The 19,668-nt window shown below is 36.0% G+C and overlaps 1 protein-coding gene across 7 annotated transcripts in view; it reads right to left on the bottom strand.

The window, feature by feature from the left end:
- PCDH9 (protocadherin 9) overlaps positions 1-19,668 on the bottom strand; it is a 929,325-nt gene that overhangs the window by 107,333 nt on the left and 802,324 nt on the right. The window lies entirely within an intron of this gene.

Below are 19,668 nucleotides of genomic sequence, written 5' to 3' on the forward strand. Positions count from 1 at the left end.
AATAGTGTAGTGACTTTACTCTGGCCTAAGGGGGAAATGTTTATATGTCCACTTATCGGGACAAAGAATATTTCTCCCTTTTATGCTCAGTATTTTCCTAATCTAACACATAATCTAAACCTTGGACTCTTGTAAATAGAATGACCCTACATCTTAGTTTCTCCAGCATATAGCTGGTTTACAACTGTTAGCTCAGAATAATTACCATTAGTACCCCTTAATACTCCCCAAAACGTTCCAGTTTGGGAGATAAATTATATGGAGACCTAGGTATGCAGGCACAAATTTGGAGTGGAGTAAGTCAGAAAAGAGGTGATTCTAGAGAGAGATTATTTTAACGGTGGATGGCCAAAATCTGCTCCAAGGTTATGTAGCCAGAGGGCTGCTTTTATGAGGAGATTTGCTGGCTGTCTTGCTGCTTTTAGAACACAGGCTTGGGAAAGGGAAAAGTGTTTCTCCCAAATGGGAAAAAAGAGAAGAATGGCTACTCCAAGCAGTGCAAACCCCAGATTAAGGTAATGCAGCAGAAAACACACGGACTTTGGCATCAGATGAATGTGGTTCAAGTTTTTGTTCAAAGAAGCAGCTGAGACTTGGATGAGTTTTACTTAGACTCTTGCCGTAAGCCCCACATCCTCCAGCCATAAAACATAATGATTATACACCACTTGCAGGATGGCTGCAAAGTTTGCAGACGATATTTGAGACCCACACAGTCAATGTACAAGCTGGTATATTATTAGAATCTCAGCACATGTCAAATACTACTAGTAACTAATATTTATTATACACTTCCTGGAAGTTAAGTCGTGTCTTAGGCTCCTTGCTTTCATTACACAACATAAACTCCAAGAAAGTGATTACTGTTTTTTACCCATGAACATATTGTGACTCAGAGAATTTGCAATGCATATCCATGTACACAGGGCTAATAATTGGTGAAGTTAGGATCACAGTTTAAGTCTGTTTAAATTCAGTTATATCGTTGATCTTTGAATTACTTAGAATTTACATCCTTTAAGGAAGACTGTGTGTGGTTTTCTTCACCACTGTATCATCAGTGTCTGGTATAGTATAAAAACCAAACCCAAACAGAACAAACAAAAAACAACCATATAAAATACATAGATATAATATCCATAAATGCCACAAAGTTGTCGATTCTTATATTTTTCGTCCAGTATTACCAATTTTTGATTTCAAATATATATGAGACTTTTAGCTGCAGAGAAATTTCTATTTTCCATGATTCAGCAAACCCATATACAGTGGTTTAGAAAGAAGCACCCAAGAGACGACTAAAGAAAAGCCATGCCTTACCAAACCAGAGTTTATACGTTTCTCTCAGAAGCAAGACACAGATCTCACTTACAGCCCAAAAGACCCACTTGAAAAGCATTAGAGGGTAAACCTTTCCACCGGAGCAAAGTCCTCCTATTAAACGGCTTTTATCATTTCTCCTCAGAGATGGGGAACTTCTCAAAGTTTAAAGTGCTAGTAATACTAACAAAGCAATGAAAAAAGTAGCAATAGATATGCTCAAGCGTAAATATATCTGAGAGAGAAAAACAAGGCAAGAAATAGCTTAGGAATTGTGACTGACAAAAATCTCTTTCTTCTAATCTATGCTCACTGTTGCATGTTAAACACTGTGTTCAATAAAGGACACGGGTTTGGACTCACTAATAGGAAGATGTGCTTTATCACTCCAAATGTATTCTGTGACACTGTACAGAGGGGAGCCAATTGTGTGGCCTGCCCTTGGGCAGCATTTATCTAATTGCAACCGTGGGCAGAAGTTTAAAAAAAAAATTAAGGTTTATTTATCTTGGAGAGAGACAGAGACAGAGCACAAGCGGGTGAGGAGCAGAGAGAGAGGGAGATACAGAATCCCAAGCAGGCTCCAGGCTCTGAGCTGTCAGCATAGAGCCTGACGCGGGGCTTGAATCCACAAACCACAAGATCGTGACCTGAGCTGGAGTCGAACGCTTAACCAACTGGGCCACCCAGACTCCCCAGGAATTTTTATTTTTTTTCTTAATTGCTGCTGCTTTAGGTGGATTTCTGTGTATGTAAAACATACGTTAGAACATTTCAACAAATCAGATCTTATATATTTCATTGTAGCACCTACAACATTCATGGGAAAATTGTTTCCATATTATCGCACTCCAAAATATTAGAAATACAACCTATGGCCAACACTAATTTTAAGCATTAAAGCTTATTATGTTGTAAGCATATAACATGAAGAACTGCAATCTCTCAGTTTTGGTATTCCTGAGATTCACTGTGTTTAAAATAAAACACAATGCATTTGTTTCTACTGAAACAAAAGGCCCTTAGATGGCTCCTTTAATGCTTTAAATTAGATGTACAGTACTTACTTAATGAAATTTTATCTATGTGGTCTATCCTATTTCAGTATTTTGAACATGGTTACATAAAATAAAGTCAGGTTCACTATACCACATGAATTATAGAATTGAGAAAGACAATTCAGACCTTAAACTAAGTTAAAAGGAAAATATTCAGAACTGAAATGGATCCTTTATTGGCAAGGGTCACTTTTGAAGGGCAGAGAATCAGAAGAACCAGGGTGTGGCTAATTGAGAATTGTCTACATTTATAATTTTCCTGACAGGGACTACATAATTTAAAATGTTGATAAATATAACAAAAATAACTATTTTTTTCTGGATCTACATTAGCAGACTTGGGATAAATATGAGAATAACAGGAAAACACATGGGTCCAGTTTTAGTTGATATTCTTTAAAACTCTGGAAAGAGGGGCGCCTGGGTGGCGCAGTCGGTTAAGCGTCCGACTTCAGCCAGGTCACGATCTCGCGGTCTGTGAGTTCGAGCCCCGCGTCGGGCTCTGGGCTGATGGCTCAGAGCCTGGAGCCTGTTTCCGATTCTGTGTCTCCCTCTCTCTCTGCCCCTCCCCCGTTCATGTTCTGTCTCTCTCTGTCCCAAAAATAAATAAACGTTGAAAAAAAAAAATTTAAAAAAAATAAATAAATAAAACTCTGGAAAGAGAAAAGCATACTTGTGACTCCTGGTTTTAATTTCTTTTACTTTAGCTAAACAGCAGAACCTACTTTAACCATTTGGATAAGTCCTTGTGAATGTCTACTTGCTCTGAGTCTTGAATAGCCATTACAGATGCATACATTTACCTCTTCTTGTTTCCCTCCCCTCACCCTACTCCCATTCTTTTTCCTTCTTCTCTTCTTCCTTTTCTGTGTCTTTCAAATAGCAATTATAGAGGTGATGCACACTAAATCCTTGATTAGGTTCAGGTTAAATGGCATTAAGTAGCAAACATTTTCCTGCTTCGACATGACTATTTCTGTTTCAGTTGATAAATTTTAGCCTTTGAGGTTTTCTAGGGGGGAAAAATATGCACTGACACGTAAGGAAGAAAATCTCCCTACTTCAAAATTTATAGAAACATATTTAAGGATTCTGTGAAGTAAAGCAGACAGTATAGAAATTCTTTATACGTAAGGATTAGGTAACACAATGGAAGAAAGACAGACAGGAATAGGATGGGAGGCAAGGGAGAGAGAGGAAGAGATTAAAATGAGGATGAGTACATGTGGGACCAGAGAGATTTAATGCTTGAATACCACACAGACTTTGATAAATGAAGAAAAGAAGCCAGGAAGCCAAGAAAAACCCATAAATATGAGAAAATAAATACAGGTTTATAATATTTTTTATATATTTTGATAGAAAACACCTTTAACATTATGTTGCCTTCCTATGAATTCCATGGTCTTTTAAAATATGATTAACTATTTGCCGCATTTCAAAATATAGCTTCAAACATCAGATTTAAGTATTTAGTTAGGTATTGTACTAATTATTTTCACCTTTTTTTCCCTATTAAAGCATATGTTGTAATGGCAAACTCTATAATGCTAGAAATTCTCTTCCACAATTGGGTGTACCCAGAACAGTAAAGTTTCCAACATTTTCTACATTTGAACATCATCACAAATTCTTTGGTACCAGAATGTTTATTTTTTCACAGATATCCTTTTAATTTGTAGCCAGCACCAAAGCTAGTTTTCTTTAACGTGTGCATTCTGAAAACTGCCATCCACTAGATTAAGCAATCCAGGTATTATAATAACATTGAAGTCTAGACCTAGGTTCCCAGGTGGCCCGTATAGTCAAGATCATCCCATTTTTATTGCCGAATCATGAATATGAGATGGAAAGCAGAACATGGTTGTGACATCTGGGCTTCCATCTATGGCATTCAGCAACGTCAGGATCTAATAAGTGAGTTAGTCCCACTGGTCTAAGTACAACATACCCTGCCCCAAATCCCTGGTAGACACATATGCCTACTCCATATTCCGAAAAGTTAAACCTGGCAATCCTATTTTAAGGTTCCCAGTAGCCACTTAACAGCAGTGAGAAGCAGCAGCAGGAAAGAATGAGCTTTGTCTGCCTTTCCCCTCTCCTAAGCAGATGGTTGGCTAAAACTCACTTCACATGGGAAATCAATTTTAGATTTTTAACTTGGATATCAAGTAATAAACTACAACTGCCAAGTATGAGAAAAGTAGCCTCTGCATTTATTTTTATCTGTAATGATAATAATGGAAATATGAGAAATAAAATTGTATTTCTGAAATCACTTATTCTTTAAAAAAAAAGAAAAAGCTCAATGGTGTCAAAGAATGGCATTTTTAGGAAGACTACAATGTAGGAATGTGTTCTCCACGTAAGGGTTAGCATTTTAACATAGTTTTGCAATGCCCAAACTGTGGCATGTTCATACCTTTGAGCACAGTGTAGAATAGGAAATTAGACAGAATCCCATAAGTAATGTTGAATGTTCCTGAGTGGCCACTGGAAACTACAACTTGTGCCAATGTCACTCTCTGATTATTTTCCTTAGTTATTATGGCCACTTTCAGGGCCAGATGTTACTATTCAAAATGAATGACTTCTGGTGTTCCAGAAAAGTGGAAGGCCAGAAATTTGGAAACTCACCAGCCCCTGCAGTCATACCTGAACTTCTTGGTAAAAAGTTTAGCTCCTGAGGACAGAAATGTTGCTGAGCATGGGGGGGTAAGGAGGTGAGTGAGAAGCTGGGTATCACTCATTCACTGAATAGTGCCTTCTGAATAGAAGGCTTAGACTTAGAATCATACAACTCTTTTTGACCCACAAGCTCTGTATCAACTACCTTAATGGAAGACAAAATGCTAACTTTTTTATTCCTAAACCAGACAGAAGATTTTAGTAATTTAATTTTTTTCCTGCTTCTCTGTTGCCAGGGATCTGTAAAAACTTTTGACTAAGAAAAAGGCTGTATGGGGTGCCTGGGTGGCTCAGTCAGTTGAGCATCTGACTTCAGCTCAGGTCATGATCTCACAGTCTGTGAGTTCAAGCCCCACGTTGGGCTCTGTGCTGACAGCTCAGAGCCTGGAGCCTGTTTCAGATTCTGTGTCTCCCTCTCTCTCTGACCCTCCCCCGTTCATGCTCTGTCTCTGTCTCAAAAATAAATAAACGTTAAAAAAAAAAAAACTTAAAAAAAAAAGAAATAGGCTGTATGAATGCTAATAAGCTGGTCTAAAACCCACAAGTTCCCCCCTAAACAATGAAATTCCTAACTGCTGACAGAGTTCTTCAAACAAATTCAATACTTGCCTCTGTTAGCCCCCATAATGGTAACAAGTAAAAGTTAGAAGAAATAATATCCATCTGTAGTTTTATTTTCCCTTTTGATTTTGCTTCTTAAATGTCCCAAACTTATATTATCACTTAAATGATTGGAATTTTTCAGTCATGTCGCTGGGAAGAAATATTCTGACCTTCTTAATGACAAGAGAGTTCTACATAAAGACTGACATTCATATCAGTTGAAATCTTTCCTTAAACTGGATAAATTGGATAATCACTTCTTGGTGTAGTAAGTTAAATATCATTTATCTTTGCCTAAAATGTTACAGAAAAATTCTTGAAATGCTGACTTTTACAATTTTGAAAGCCTGGCTAGCATGCTTGACTTTGACCAGTGAAGATAGATAGATAGATAGATAGATAGATAGATAGATAGATCAATCGATACATACATACATACATACATACATACACACACAGATATGCTAAAATAAATACCTTAGAGGCAGCGAGGAAGAGAAATTCACTATGTGTGTATATAAGAAAGAGATTCTCTTCTGAAATGTGTACAACCTTTATTCGTGTAAGGTCAATCTTTTCCAAATGGTTTTATTTCAATATTGATCTAGACAGATACTTACAATGTGGCTATAGATGCTGAAATTCAGTATCATTCACTAGAGTGGAGAGCTGCTCCCAGAGAAATAGAAATATCACCCTACAGATATTTTCAAGTAATACTCCTCATTGAAAAACAACAAAGAGGGGAGCCTGGGTGGCTTATTTGGTTAAGCATCCAACTCTTGATCTCAACTCAGGTCACAATCTCACAGTTTACGAGTTCAATCCCTGTGTTGAGCTCTGCGCTAACTGTGGGGAGCCTGTTTGGAATTCTCTCTTACTCTCTCTCTGCCCCCCCCCCATTGGTTTTCTCTCTCTCTCTCTCAAAATAAATAAATAACTTTAAAATTAAAAATTTTTTGACATTTATTCATCTTTTGAGAGACAGAGACACAGACTGTGAGCGGGGGAGGGGCAGAGAGAGATGGAGACACAGAATCTGAAGCAGGCTCCAAGCTTGAAGTTGTCTGCACAGAGCCCGACGCAGGGCTTAAACCCATGAACCGCAATATCACGACCTGAGTCGAAGTCAGACACTCAACCGACTGAGCCACTCAGGCACTCCAAACTTTAAAAAATAGAAAATAAATAAAATAGAAAAAACAATTCCATAATCTATATAGGGACCATAAGAACATATATCAAATAATTCTCTGCTGTTGAACTTTTCCTAGGAGAATTTACATATAGAACTCTCAAGACCAGTTTGAGAGCAGATATGAATGGTTGGGACCCTGTTCAAATTACATCCAAAACTCAGAGTTATAGTCCAGTCAGAGGGATATGACTAATAGGACCTTCCTTTATCGGCATAGATATAGGCCAGGCAAGGAAGAAGGATTTTTCTGTAATGCACCATTCTTTGGAAAGAAGATTTTATTTATATTATTACTACATTTATCATAGAACGCTTACAGCTATTCTTTATTTATGTATAAATTAAATAATCTCTTTAATTTTAAGTATTATTTTTCCCCTTCAGTAGAGATAGATAATTGGTATCCTGAATATAAGATACAATCAGATAACTGAACAATGCTATAAAGTAACTTTTTCCTCCCTTAGGCTAACAGCCTTTCCATACCAATCCTGGTGTCCAAACTTGTACTCACTTTTTGTATCTCAGTTGCTTTCCTTTGGCCTCTGCACAATTTTTGTCCTTTTGTTAATTGAGTAAAAATATCTGGCATGACGTTAAGCGAACTGAAGGCTGGATATGGTAAATTGCTCTAGATATCTAAAATGTTTTATAGGGAAAGCTGAAGGCACTGCTTGAGCTAAACAAACACACACAGGGAATATGTTCATTATTTGCTACCCCTATGCACGAAAGGATATTTTCAGTGGAGTCTGCAGAGATTTAGATTAACAAGCCTTGTTACTGTTAACAAGCATCGTGTGCCTAATTCCAAGCACATTGTTCTGCAAGTTGACACCTCCACGTTTGAGTAACACTGTCACAAGACAAGGAATCTTACAAGGAAAAAATGCAAGTGCCTATAATTCATTTCCCATGTTTTCATATCTTACCATCTTCCTGTATGGCCATTTACTTATGGTCGCAAGGGTATAGTTCTTGATTTTTAAATACTAAATTTGTCCTTAAAGAAATTCTGAAATCACTACAATTTTAATATGTTCACAATTATTTAGTGATATGTTCTATGAACACCCATGTACCTATTATGTCACAGATTTAATATATAAATTATCTTTTCCAAGAATTCTCAGACTATTTACTATTTTTTATTTAAAAACAATCTTTGTTAAGATTGAGCTGTAATTTGTGATTGTAAACTAATTACTGACCTCTGATATGAGGCAAACGAGCAAAAAATAAATGTCCCTCTAAAAATTACCAAAGTTGTCTCCTAATGTAGCTTCACATACTCAGTTTCAGATATTAAACTTGTGTCGTGGGTATCTAATGTTAAAATGTACTTTTTTCCTTTTGTATATGAAATTCTCACTTAGATTAATAGGTAGAAAGGGGCCCTTTCTTCAAACACTTGAAAATTGAAAGAAAAAAAAATACATTTCTATCCTAAAAGATTAAAAAGAAGACTACATTAAAAAAAATCAAAGACTAGACATGCATTTTGTGCAGTTCATTTATTTTCATCTCTTTCCTAACACTTTAAATTTCACTCTGCAATTTGGAACAGATTTGATCAACTTGCTTTCATGTGTCAGTGTTTTTCAACTGCAATGAAAATAAACAAATGGGCTTGGTTTTCTACAAACTTGTGGAGATGCTGACTTAGCTACAACAGTTATTTACTTTGGCATATGTCGCATTGTACAGCTCTTACAAAATAAAGTAGGGCCTTCGTTATGCAAAGTTTACATGAAACTCTTGAGCTGGCCCCAGGTTCCTTACAGCAATAAAGCCCCTTCTTGATAGAAAGGAGAGTGTTCCCACAACTCTTCCCTTCCTGGATGGAGAACATTTGGCATGACAAAAGCTCCCGGGGGGGTGGGGGTGGGGGGGTGGGGGGGTTGGGGGAGGGGGGCATGTATGGACTGTTTTATGATCCCGAGGAAGATCTTCTTGTTTTAACTTTATGGAAACATAAATACATTTGCTTTGTGCACTTGAGCTCTGAATGGTCTATGACAGGGGTTAATAAAGTCCAGGAGTTAAACAAGTTCAAAGGCTTAGAGTTTTTGCAGTATGCCACCAAATACTGCTGAAAATGTGGAACATATGTTATTTCTGAGAGATCAGACTTGCCCATGTGATCAAATTACTACTACAATTCTTCACACTGTAATTTGCCATCAGCTCTGGATGTGTAATATTTCAACATGACAACCATTATGTCATACTTTTTATTTTGCCCCCCCCCACAGAAAAAAAACAGATTTGAATTTTGAAATGGTAAAAATGTTACAGACGCACAAACAAAACCACATGCATATCCGCTTTCCTTTGTGAAGAGATAGACTTATAAAAATGGGACAAGTATGACTTCTGAAAGCATAAAAATAATACACTGAAAAGAACTAGCATTGCTTAGAGGAAGATGCTCATAACTTCTTAGCCATCACTATGGTCTTAATAGATGAGACTTTTGATGCTAAAATTGTGAATGAGATAAATTGATGAGACTGGGTAGACCCAAATGTAGTATCTGGGATTAAGTTTTTAAAATAAACAGGCTGAAGATATTTTGTAAGTTAATTTTTAAAAGAGAATGTGATTAAAGACATCCATAATGTCAAGGAAAACTTAGCTCTCCCTCCAACATTATTTTGACCATCTACCTCTCACCCCTTCTTATTTAAATGAAGATAGCTGTGCTATGAAGTGAAAGTTCAAGGGAGTGTTTATGATGGAAACATTCTCTGCCAGAATGCCTCCCTCAAATGCATCTGTTCCAGAAAACAGTTCAGATTCAGTGACCCCCTGCTCTACATTGCCAGACTTTCAAATCTGTCCACATTGTGATAAACGTCATTTCTTCACGGGTAGAATCCACGGCATATCTTTTTCCACGACCCACAAATAAGTTCTACTGTAACTGGCTAGGTGGTACCCAATGTATAACAACTGTCACATCGTTTTGCTACCAGATGCTCCACCCTGTGCTGACTGCTGCTATCTTGCATTCCCTTATCATGCTCTGTCTTTCTTCTGGAACCACTTCCCAGTTCCCTTCTACCCTCATCCAACTTCAAAGAATGAAAGACATTATCATCTTAAAAACAGATAGATAAGAATGCTAAGGGGGAAAAAAAGAGCCACATGAAAAATAAAAGAGATACAAGATAATAGGAAAAACTGAGGGAAGTGACAGAAGCATCAGTCTTATGCCTTTTACCTTTTGATTCTAAAAGATGAATCATTGTATTACATACAAGGAGGCTGTAAATTAATTCATATGAGATCACATATTGTTTCACCTTAAAAACCATATTATAAGAATGGGCTTCTAATGTGTAATTGCTTCAGAATATTTCCTGATTACTGTCAGGAATTTTTATTGGTTTCCCTTCGAAATTTAGTCTACGGCAAAAATGTTAACAGATGTGAAGCCAGAGGAATGCCTCATTACTAAATTCTAAGTGTTGTTGCTTCAGTGAATTCCAAGCTGTTTTAATAGATATTGCTACTTTGTTGGGGTGGAAGGGATGAAAAAAATTTTTTTGTTAATAAATGACAATAGCATGTGGAATAAAACCTTTTGTATTTTTTGTCTGTTGTTTTTCTGGGCACTCTGAAAGCAGTGTGACCTGAGAATTCCGAAACCATCTACTTTTTCAATGGTGTGAGTCAAAGTTGAAAGGAGACAACATTTGGGTACTGTTGGCACTTTATGGACTCCCACCAGACAGTGCACATTACCAGCCCAAAGAAAAAAAATATTTAAAAAAAAGCAAAGAAAAAATTAAAATAAATCCTAAGAATATCTAAAAACCCTCCTTCAGATCATATCCAAGACTCCAAAAGTGTACTGATTGGGCAGTAGATTTTTTTTAATTTTATTTATTTATTTTGAGAGAGAGAGAGAAAGCAAGCACAGGCAGGAAAGGGGCAGAGGAAGAGGGAGAGAGGATCCCAAGCCGGCCCCACGCTATCAGTGCAGAGTCCTATGTGGGCTAGATCCCACAAACCGTGAGATCACAACCTGAACTGAAACCAAGAGTCAGACGCATACACGAATGAGCCACCTGGGGGCCCCTAATGTGGATGAGATATTAGACTTTTTCTGTATGATCCTAAGTGGGATAAGTATGTGATAATGATAAAATGGATTTTTATTCAATTTTTGAAAAAACAAAATTTATAATCTGAGCAAGCCTAAGAAAATTGAGTTTCTTCAGAGGAAGGTGTGAGTTCCTTTCCCCAGAGATATACAAACATTGTGTGAAAGGCCATTTGGGAGTAGTATAGTAAGAATCTAAGCTTCAGGCGACCTGGACAGATGGTCTCCTCCAACACTGAGACTCTATCATTTATAAAGGCCACAGACCAGAAAATGGAAACCTAACCTGAATTAAGTGCCACTGGATGGCAACATTGTTAATTTCCCAATTGTCCCATAAGTGTTCATGATAATTCTGAAGTCCTATTACACATTCTTGTACACTGCCCAAAGTTTATACTACCAAAACAAATACACATGTATATTTTTAAAAATAAGAAGAAAAAAAGAGAAAGAAAAGGTCATCATATTATTAGACTCATCATTTTATTTGATTGTCCTCTGAGTAAAGTTGTCTGGGGGCACGTGGGTGGCTCAGTCGGTTAAGCATCCGACTTCAAATCTGGTCATGATCTCACGGTTTGTGAGTTCAAGCCCCATGTTGGGCTCTGTGCTGACAGCTCAGAGCCGGGAGCCTGCTTTGTATTCTGTGTCTCCCTCTCTCTGTCTGCCCCTCCCCTACTCATTCTCATTCTCTCTCTCTCTCTCTCTCTCTCTCCTCCAAAAATAAATAAACATTAAAGTTGTTCAGAATTTGCAGGGTAAGAGGCATGGGGCTAAATCTATGTAAACTTCTGCAAGATCTTAGCAATGCTTAGAATTATACTAATCAATCTTTACTTTCAATTACTCTACTGAAAAGTAAAGAAATAGATACCTGGAAACTTCATCAATGATACTTGCAGTTATACCTAAAAGCAATACATACAATCACAGTTCATTTGCTAAAGAAATAATGTTTTTGCACAGGATGGTCAAACCATAACAAATGGAATGCTAGTATCAGTGCAGAACAACTCTTTTGCATAATTTGAATGAAAAATTCAAAATCTAAAGTTCTATTATGTTCATCATTTTATGGTACTTGCTGTTAGACACAAAAGAATAGTGAATATTGCACTACATATCTTGTTTGAATATATGTCACTAGTAAACCAATAAAACTTCATCTCTCTTCCTGCCTAAAGAGCTTTGTGAAAGACATTACAGATAAAGACCATTAAAGTTGGACGATTTTGGTCACAGTGAACTTTTTATTCCCAATGCCTTCTGAAGTTATAACATTTAATGGTGCAGCAGTCTCAGCGACTTCCTTTTGCACTAATGTGTAACTTAGTTTCCCATGGCTTGTCACTAATAAAAGCAAGAATCCAACAAACCACAGCTAGTAAATAACAAGTTTATTTTTTAATTTTCCAATCTAATCAAAGACCTTTTGTCCATTTATTTGGGAAGACAATCCATCCCAATGGCCTCAGAGCTTAACCTATTTTCAGAAAATGGGGGGGGGGGGAAGATTTGCCTATGAATGTGCCTTTGTTTCACAAAAGTGCTCTTAAAAAATTCTCCCAAGGCATAAATTATGTCTTAGGAGTTGAGGAGGGAGCTGAAATGTATATGTTCAGGTTACTAGGATTATCTAGCATAGCATTTTACATGTATATGTGCAGGCCAAACTTTTGGGGAAATAGTTTTATACAAAATCCTTCCTGTTAGAATAACTAGTGTTTATTATAAATTAGACGCATTTGGACATCTGTGGGTGGTATACCAAAGGAAAAAAAAAAAGGTATCCTACTAGAAGTTTGGTAAATACACTCTTGGTTGAACAGACAGGGGTGACTTCTGAAGTTCATTAAGAATTCTAATCCCTATCAAATCTCATCAGCAGCAAGAAATGAAGACATCCATCCAAAATGTAATTAATGAAAGCTAAGTTATAGTCTAATTAATTATAAACATGTCCATCATAACGTAATGCTGTAATGACAGAAGCTGATCAGTACTGATAGCCATGATAGAAAATGGAGAGGTAGGAGCAAAATGTTTCTTGGTTTGTACTAAATACTGATTATGGAAGAAAGTGATCAAATTGGCCACGTGGACACTAGTCTGTTTAGTAGGTAATAGGACAGTGATTCTTTCTTTCTATTCAACTCATTGCATTAATGAAAAAGAAAAAAAAAAAAATATTGCCTGCCAGAAGCAGAGAATTGGGGTTTTGCATGTTAATGCAGTCTGAGGAGAATAGTAAACAGCATAGTTCTATTTATCTTTTTTCAACCATAGATATTCAGTAGAATATATGAGCCATAAGTATATTCTCTGAACTTAAAGCACATCTAGAGAGAACACCTCCACTGAAGTGGTTAATATTTTAAATAGTCCTTTAATTTATTCAAGCATCTATTTTAATATATTGTATTTTCCAGATTACCGCTTGACCTTTGAACAGTACAAATTTAGGTTTACGTTGATACTGTTCGTAAACATGGGGAAAATTACACCATGTAATGTTGAAAACTCACTCACTGAAATCACTATTCATTATTATTATTATTATTACTATTATTATCATTGTTATTTTTAAGAGTAAATATGTGGAAACTAAATGTACCAGTGGAGTTCCACATTAAAAACAATTCTTTAACATGATTTATAATTAGAGCATTTTATCACAGAATCTTACATAGCATGATTACTGTCTAGTTTATCTATTGTATAAATTCTGATATTATATATTTAATTTGAAGTCAGTGAGCTATGTGCTGTCATTTTTATGGCATACAAACATATGGAAAAATGAAAAAGGGAACAGGTTTCAGTGACAATGCCAACATCAGAAAATTGGACACTGTTGCTTTGAAAAGATTAACAAATGTTTTTTTTACGTAAATAGAAAAAAAACACCACTTGTAAAGGTACTAATTTTCTAAATTACTAATGTATGCCATGCATGAATCTGTGAAAAATAATTGTTTAATATAGATGGTAAATACTTCTGAATACAAAGCTATATCACTATCGTAACAGTTAAGTCCTAATGCATAATCCTTGATTATCTATAGTACCTCTTGCCTGCACGTTCATTGGCAAAATGAAGCTTGTTTAGTTACTTGACTTGTTTGCTATTATATCTCTTTTATTTGTCTACAAATGAATGTCTTTTCAAATCCATCTAATCTCATGTGTGGGAAACTAGCAGCTCATTGGTTTACATAGATTCATGTTTTGTATGAATTCTAGATAGGAAAGTTTGTTCTTGTCATAGTTGTAAATTGGAAGTCAGGAGCCCAGGAATAAAATCTGGGTAACTGCCCCATTTCCATTTGGGTTGCATCCTCACAGAATGGCTTCCTTTACCTATTAAAAATTTTGAGAATGTAAAATATACCTTTCCTAGCCACTTTTTTTTTTAAGTGTGGTTCATTGAGGATTGGATGAACCTAGTCTTATAAAGAAGCCCATCAACCAAGTTTGGGAGACTTTGGCATCGAGTATTCTACTTCACAGGTGTTTTTCATGGTAAGCTCAGTCATCACCAAGGGGGATCACCCTCAGTAAATGTGTTTTTTTGATGATGATGAAAGAAAATGAACGAAGCTCAGTAAAAATGGCAATACATATAAAGAATACAACTGGAGAACTAGCATTATATATTTTGAGGTAATCAAACATTATTAAGTAAACTTGAAAGCTAAAGCTTGATAATTTTCTCTCTTCTTTATTGTAAAAATATTTGTATTCAAAACATTATTTGGCTATAAGTAGTAGCATTTTAGCTATCCCATTTTTGCTGATATTTTGAAAAAGTTCAGTGGAAGTTTTGTATATGAATCTCTATATTAGATGGTGGATCATGTTTGTCTACAATCTTTTTAAAATATCTGATTTCATGGGGCGCCTGGGTGGCGCAGTCGGTTAAGCGTCCGACTTCAGCCAGGTCACGATCTCACGGTCCGTGAGTTCGAGCCCCGCGTCAGGCTCTGGGCTGATGGCTCGGAGCCTGGAGCCTGTTTCCGATTCTGTGTCTCCCTCTCTCTCTGCCCCTCCCCCGTTCATGCTCTGTCTCTCTCTGTCCCAAAAGTAAATAAACGTTGAAAAATAAATAAATAAATAAATAAATAAATATCTGATTTCATTCTGTATAACCCAATGCATAAAAGATACAGAAAAATCACAATCAGTGAATCTATAAATGTCAGAAAATTTTATCTTAAATTAATAATAACCATATTAGAAATATTAACAAAGGTCATAAGGAACAATACATGTCCTTGCACAACCTTTATACAAAAATTGCTAAACTTTTTACTGTAAGCTTGACTTATAGTCCCATGAAACTAGATCAAGGTCTTGGCAAGGAACTATACAGAATGGATGTAAAACTGTAGCACTCTGAACTCCCTCAGGACAGACCTTGGAACTGTGTCATCTTTTTATTGACAAACATTAGTCTGCAAATGTAGTGAAATGTAAAAGACAGTAGAGTGCTAATACACATTTCAGGAAAGTTAATCTTTTTATCCTCAGCTGCCTCCTCGGCCAAGTAGAGAAAAAAAAAATTACTACTATAGAGTTACGATAAAGATATATATATATATTTATATATATCAACTGGATAGAAGCTGAGTGACTGAATGCATGTACGAGATATCTAGGGTTAATGGGCTTATATCATTCCCAGGTAGTCTTTCTTCCTTTTCATCAATTGTATTATTAAATTCAGCTCTTGTTTTACCAATCATTTCAAGTCAATAAAAATGGAGTCAGTCAAGTCAATAAAAATTAGCTCAGACCTGACAGCAATTAACATATCAATCTTTTTAAGGTATGCCTCAACATTTAAAGAAAGTTAAATTTGTGAAAAATAAATCTATACATAAAAATAACTAAACATTTGGTGGATTCATAGCCACATTTTCATTGTGTACAATCGGATCTAAAATAACGAAGAGAGGGAAGAGAACGTTAGTTTTATTGTAGCATGCATATGATTAAATTAGTTCTAGCACACGCAGTTTTACAATGGTGACCTGAAATAAGAAAGAATGCACACTGTGTCCTATTTGCTTTGTGGCAAAATATGTTTATACAGTAAAATTTATTCTGATACGACTGCAATTTAGCAAAATATAAGATTACACTCAGACCATAGATAAATAAAGCATTTAAAGAATGACACATCTGAGGAAAGCCAAAGGGATTAATAAGAATGTACACAAAAGAATTTGGTGCATGGGGAGAACAAGCCAATGTCATTTCCTGAAGAAGCAGCAGTACAAATAGGAGTGGGGGTGGGAGAAATTATGTAATACTCAATGACGACTATGTGAACCACAAAAATCTCCTGGTGTGACTTGATTTTTGTTTTTTCATTTCCTTTTTCGCTTTTTTTTTGTTTTTTTTTTTTGTTTTGCACCCACAGTAGGTAAGAAAAATAGACCCCCCCCAAATTTTTTTTAATACAGAACATTTTTGCCAGAATAAATATGTTACAAAGGAGGTTTGGAGGATACAAAACATGGAGCCTGAAGAGTGCAAACTGAAGAGCTCCCTCAGTGGGATCTGAACTCGGTCTATAAATATCTTCAAGGTAACCGTGTGACTAAGGGAAGGACATCATTCACATGTCAAAAGATATAAGGACACAGAACAATGGCCTGTAGCTAAAGAGAAGGGGAAAAAAAAAAAACTTTTGCTGGTTATTTTTAAAGTTCTTAAGACTGAGGTCAACTGGTTTGAATCACTAGCAGACAAGCTCACAGCAATGATTGCTGTTGATAGTCAAGGACATTTTGTTAAAGGTACTAGCACAGATCGTGAAGTTAGCATGTTAGAATCCAGATCATCCTTAGCATTACAGGGCTTATTCAGAGGAATGCAAATACCAGTGAGGCAAATCAAATGTACCTTCATCGACTCATCCTCCTCACCATGAGGTAAGTGTGCCTCAGAGGATAAATAACATTCCTAGAAACTGTACTTGTGTATGTAGATGGGCACAAATCCAGACCCGTTGGCCATTATACATTCTGTTTCTAGTCCGAGTTACTTCTCTGTTTCAAAAATAGCTTATTTTTTTCCTACTTCTAAAGTAATACATGTTTACTACAAACATTTACAGAAATAAAGATTATTCTTTTAATTTTTTTTTCAACGTTTTATTTATTTTTGGGACAGAGAGAGACAGAGCATGAACGGGGGAGGGGCAGAGAGAGAGGGAGACACAGAATCGGAAACAGGCTCCAGGCTCCGAGCCATCAGCCCAGAGCCTGACGCGGGGCTCGAACTCACGGACTGCGAGATCGTGACCTGGCTGAAGTCGGACGCCTAACCGACTGCGCCACCCAGGCGCCCCAATAAAGATTATTCTTAATTCAACCACACAATGACAGGTACTGTAAGTATTCTGGTTTATATTCACCTATATTAACGACAGACAAACTTGTACTTTTTAAAAAAAAAAATGGGATCATACTATCAGGGCATATTTCGACATCAATAAATAAAATAAATTTGGGTCAGAATAAGAATAGGCTAAGCTAAAAGTAGAGTAAGAAAGAGTGAAACTAGTCCTCTATTTTCCTCCCAGCTGCAAATCTTGGCTCTGCATAGTGTTCTCTTCAAGGGACAGTGGAGTATGCATTTTTAAAGATGTTAAATTCTTCCAGTGAGGGAGTAACAGTATATTCATTCATTCATTCAGCAAACATGTACATGTACAGGAAAAAACATTGGCCCTGTGTTAGTAGCCAGGCAACAACAACATGGTGACAGGGTCCTGCCATCAAGGGTTTCTCTCTGATTCCTTACCCTGCTATTGCCTCTGGGATAATAATAAACATTTTGATTCATTTTATCACCGACACATAGCAGAGTCTTGGAATGTTGCTAAATGAACTGGAGGGAGCTATACGTGTAAACAGTCATTTAAAATATGATGTGGTAAGTATTACAGTTTTAGACCGACTCAAAGTGAGACACAGGCACAAAAGTTCTGGGGTGTAGGCATAAAAAAAAAAAAAAAAAAAAAACCTCCTCTCAAAGTTCGGGAGAAATTTGAACTGTTAATTCCCAAGTCATAAGGAGACTGGATGCAGCAATTCACAAATTCACAAATAAATTTGCAAGTCTACAGTTTAGCAATAAGGCATACTTGAATAATGTCAGTTTGAACACTTTGTTTAAATAAAACTGCAATATCTGTACATCTTACCAATTACGCCTTCCGAAGAAATGTGGTGATAGTGTATGTATGTCGTTCTGAGGAAAGGGGAAGAATAAGTTTTACTCTTATTTATTTATTCTTTTAAATAAGTTTTATTCTTATTTATTTATTCTTATAAATAGGTTTATTTATCCATTTGAGAGAAACAAGACAGCATGAGTAGGGGAGGGGTATAGAGAGAGGGGGAGAGAGAGAATCCCAAGCAGGGTCCACACTGCCAGCACAGAGCCCGACATAGGGCTCAAACTCATGGAACTCGAGATCATGACCTGAGCTGAAACCAAGAGTCAGACACTCAACTGACTGAGCTACCAAAATGCCCCAGAATAATATTTTATTCAGCTCAAATCTGCATCTATAATTGTGCATAAATTCCTATTACTACACATTCTCATTCAAAGAAGAAAATTTTGAAGGTTTTTTTTTGACTCATAACAAGTGATTTAAAATGTACTCAGCATCTTCTATGTGTAAGGAACAATACAAAGTACTCTCTATATGCTAATTTAATTAGCGTATCAATGCTATAAGTATTAATATTTACATTTTATAAAAAGGCAACTAAAATACAAACAGGCTAAACAGATTGATCAAGATAACAAAGCTAGCAAATGGTAGAGAAGAGACCAAAACTCAAAGAAATCTGTTTTTTTTTCCACTATGCTGCTTGGTCCTATTCAAACTGTTCAGTGTTTATGTCTATTTATCAATGATATAGTTTGTTAGAATTGTAAGTCCATAAAGGACATGCAGCATATCTAATATTAATAGATCTTCTTAAGGCTCTTACTATGTTACTAATCAAATATTAGTTTTCTCCTGTATAACATGAACATACAATAGTTTAACAATACATGCTGACTAAAATCTTTAGCAAAATTAAAGTAGAACTAAAAACATTTCATTTCAATATGTTATATTTTGAAACCAAGATGCCTACAAACACATTAAGTGATTGCTTAAAAAGCACTGGTGATATGCAGAGACACTTTAAAAAGAAAACCTTGCAAAAACATGGGCAATAGCATTGTAATGACTTCTGAGATTTATTAGGGTTTGTGTTTCATCATGCTCCTTTCTATGCTTTCATAGACTACAGAAACAAGACCAGTGAAATGATAAGCCAGTTCGGTCAATGGGCAGATTTCTAAAAATGTTGGTTTTGATGATCAACAATACTACTTTGTTACATTCAATTTAGTAATTCTAAATAGTTTCGAGGAATATGCTTCAAATGGCAAGATTTTTTTCTGTTGGTTGTATTTTCAAAGATATTAATGGTGTAGTTTTCTTCTGTGTGAAATTTCTTTTATATATAGGGAAATATGTTTTATTTAAGCAAATTCTTTTTACTTACTTGTAAGTAAGTAAGTTCAAGAAAAGTTTGAGTTCAAGAAAATATTAGAAAATAAAGGAGATAATATTTATTAGCCGAATGTTTATATTTAGGTAAACCTTA

Source organism: Leopardus geoffroyi, chromosome A1 (genome assembly GCF_018350155.1).
Source record: "Leopardus geoffroyi isolate Oge1 chromosome A1, O.geoffroyi_Oge1_pat1.0, whole genome shotgun sequence".
NCBI classification, from domain to species: domain Eukaryota; kingdom Metazoa; phylum Chordata; class Mammalia; order Carnivora; family Felidae; genus Leopardus; species Leopardus geoffroyi.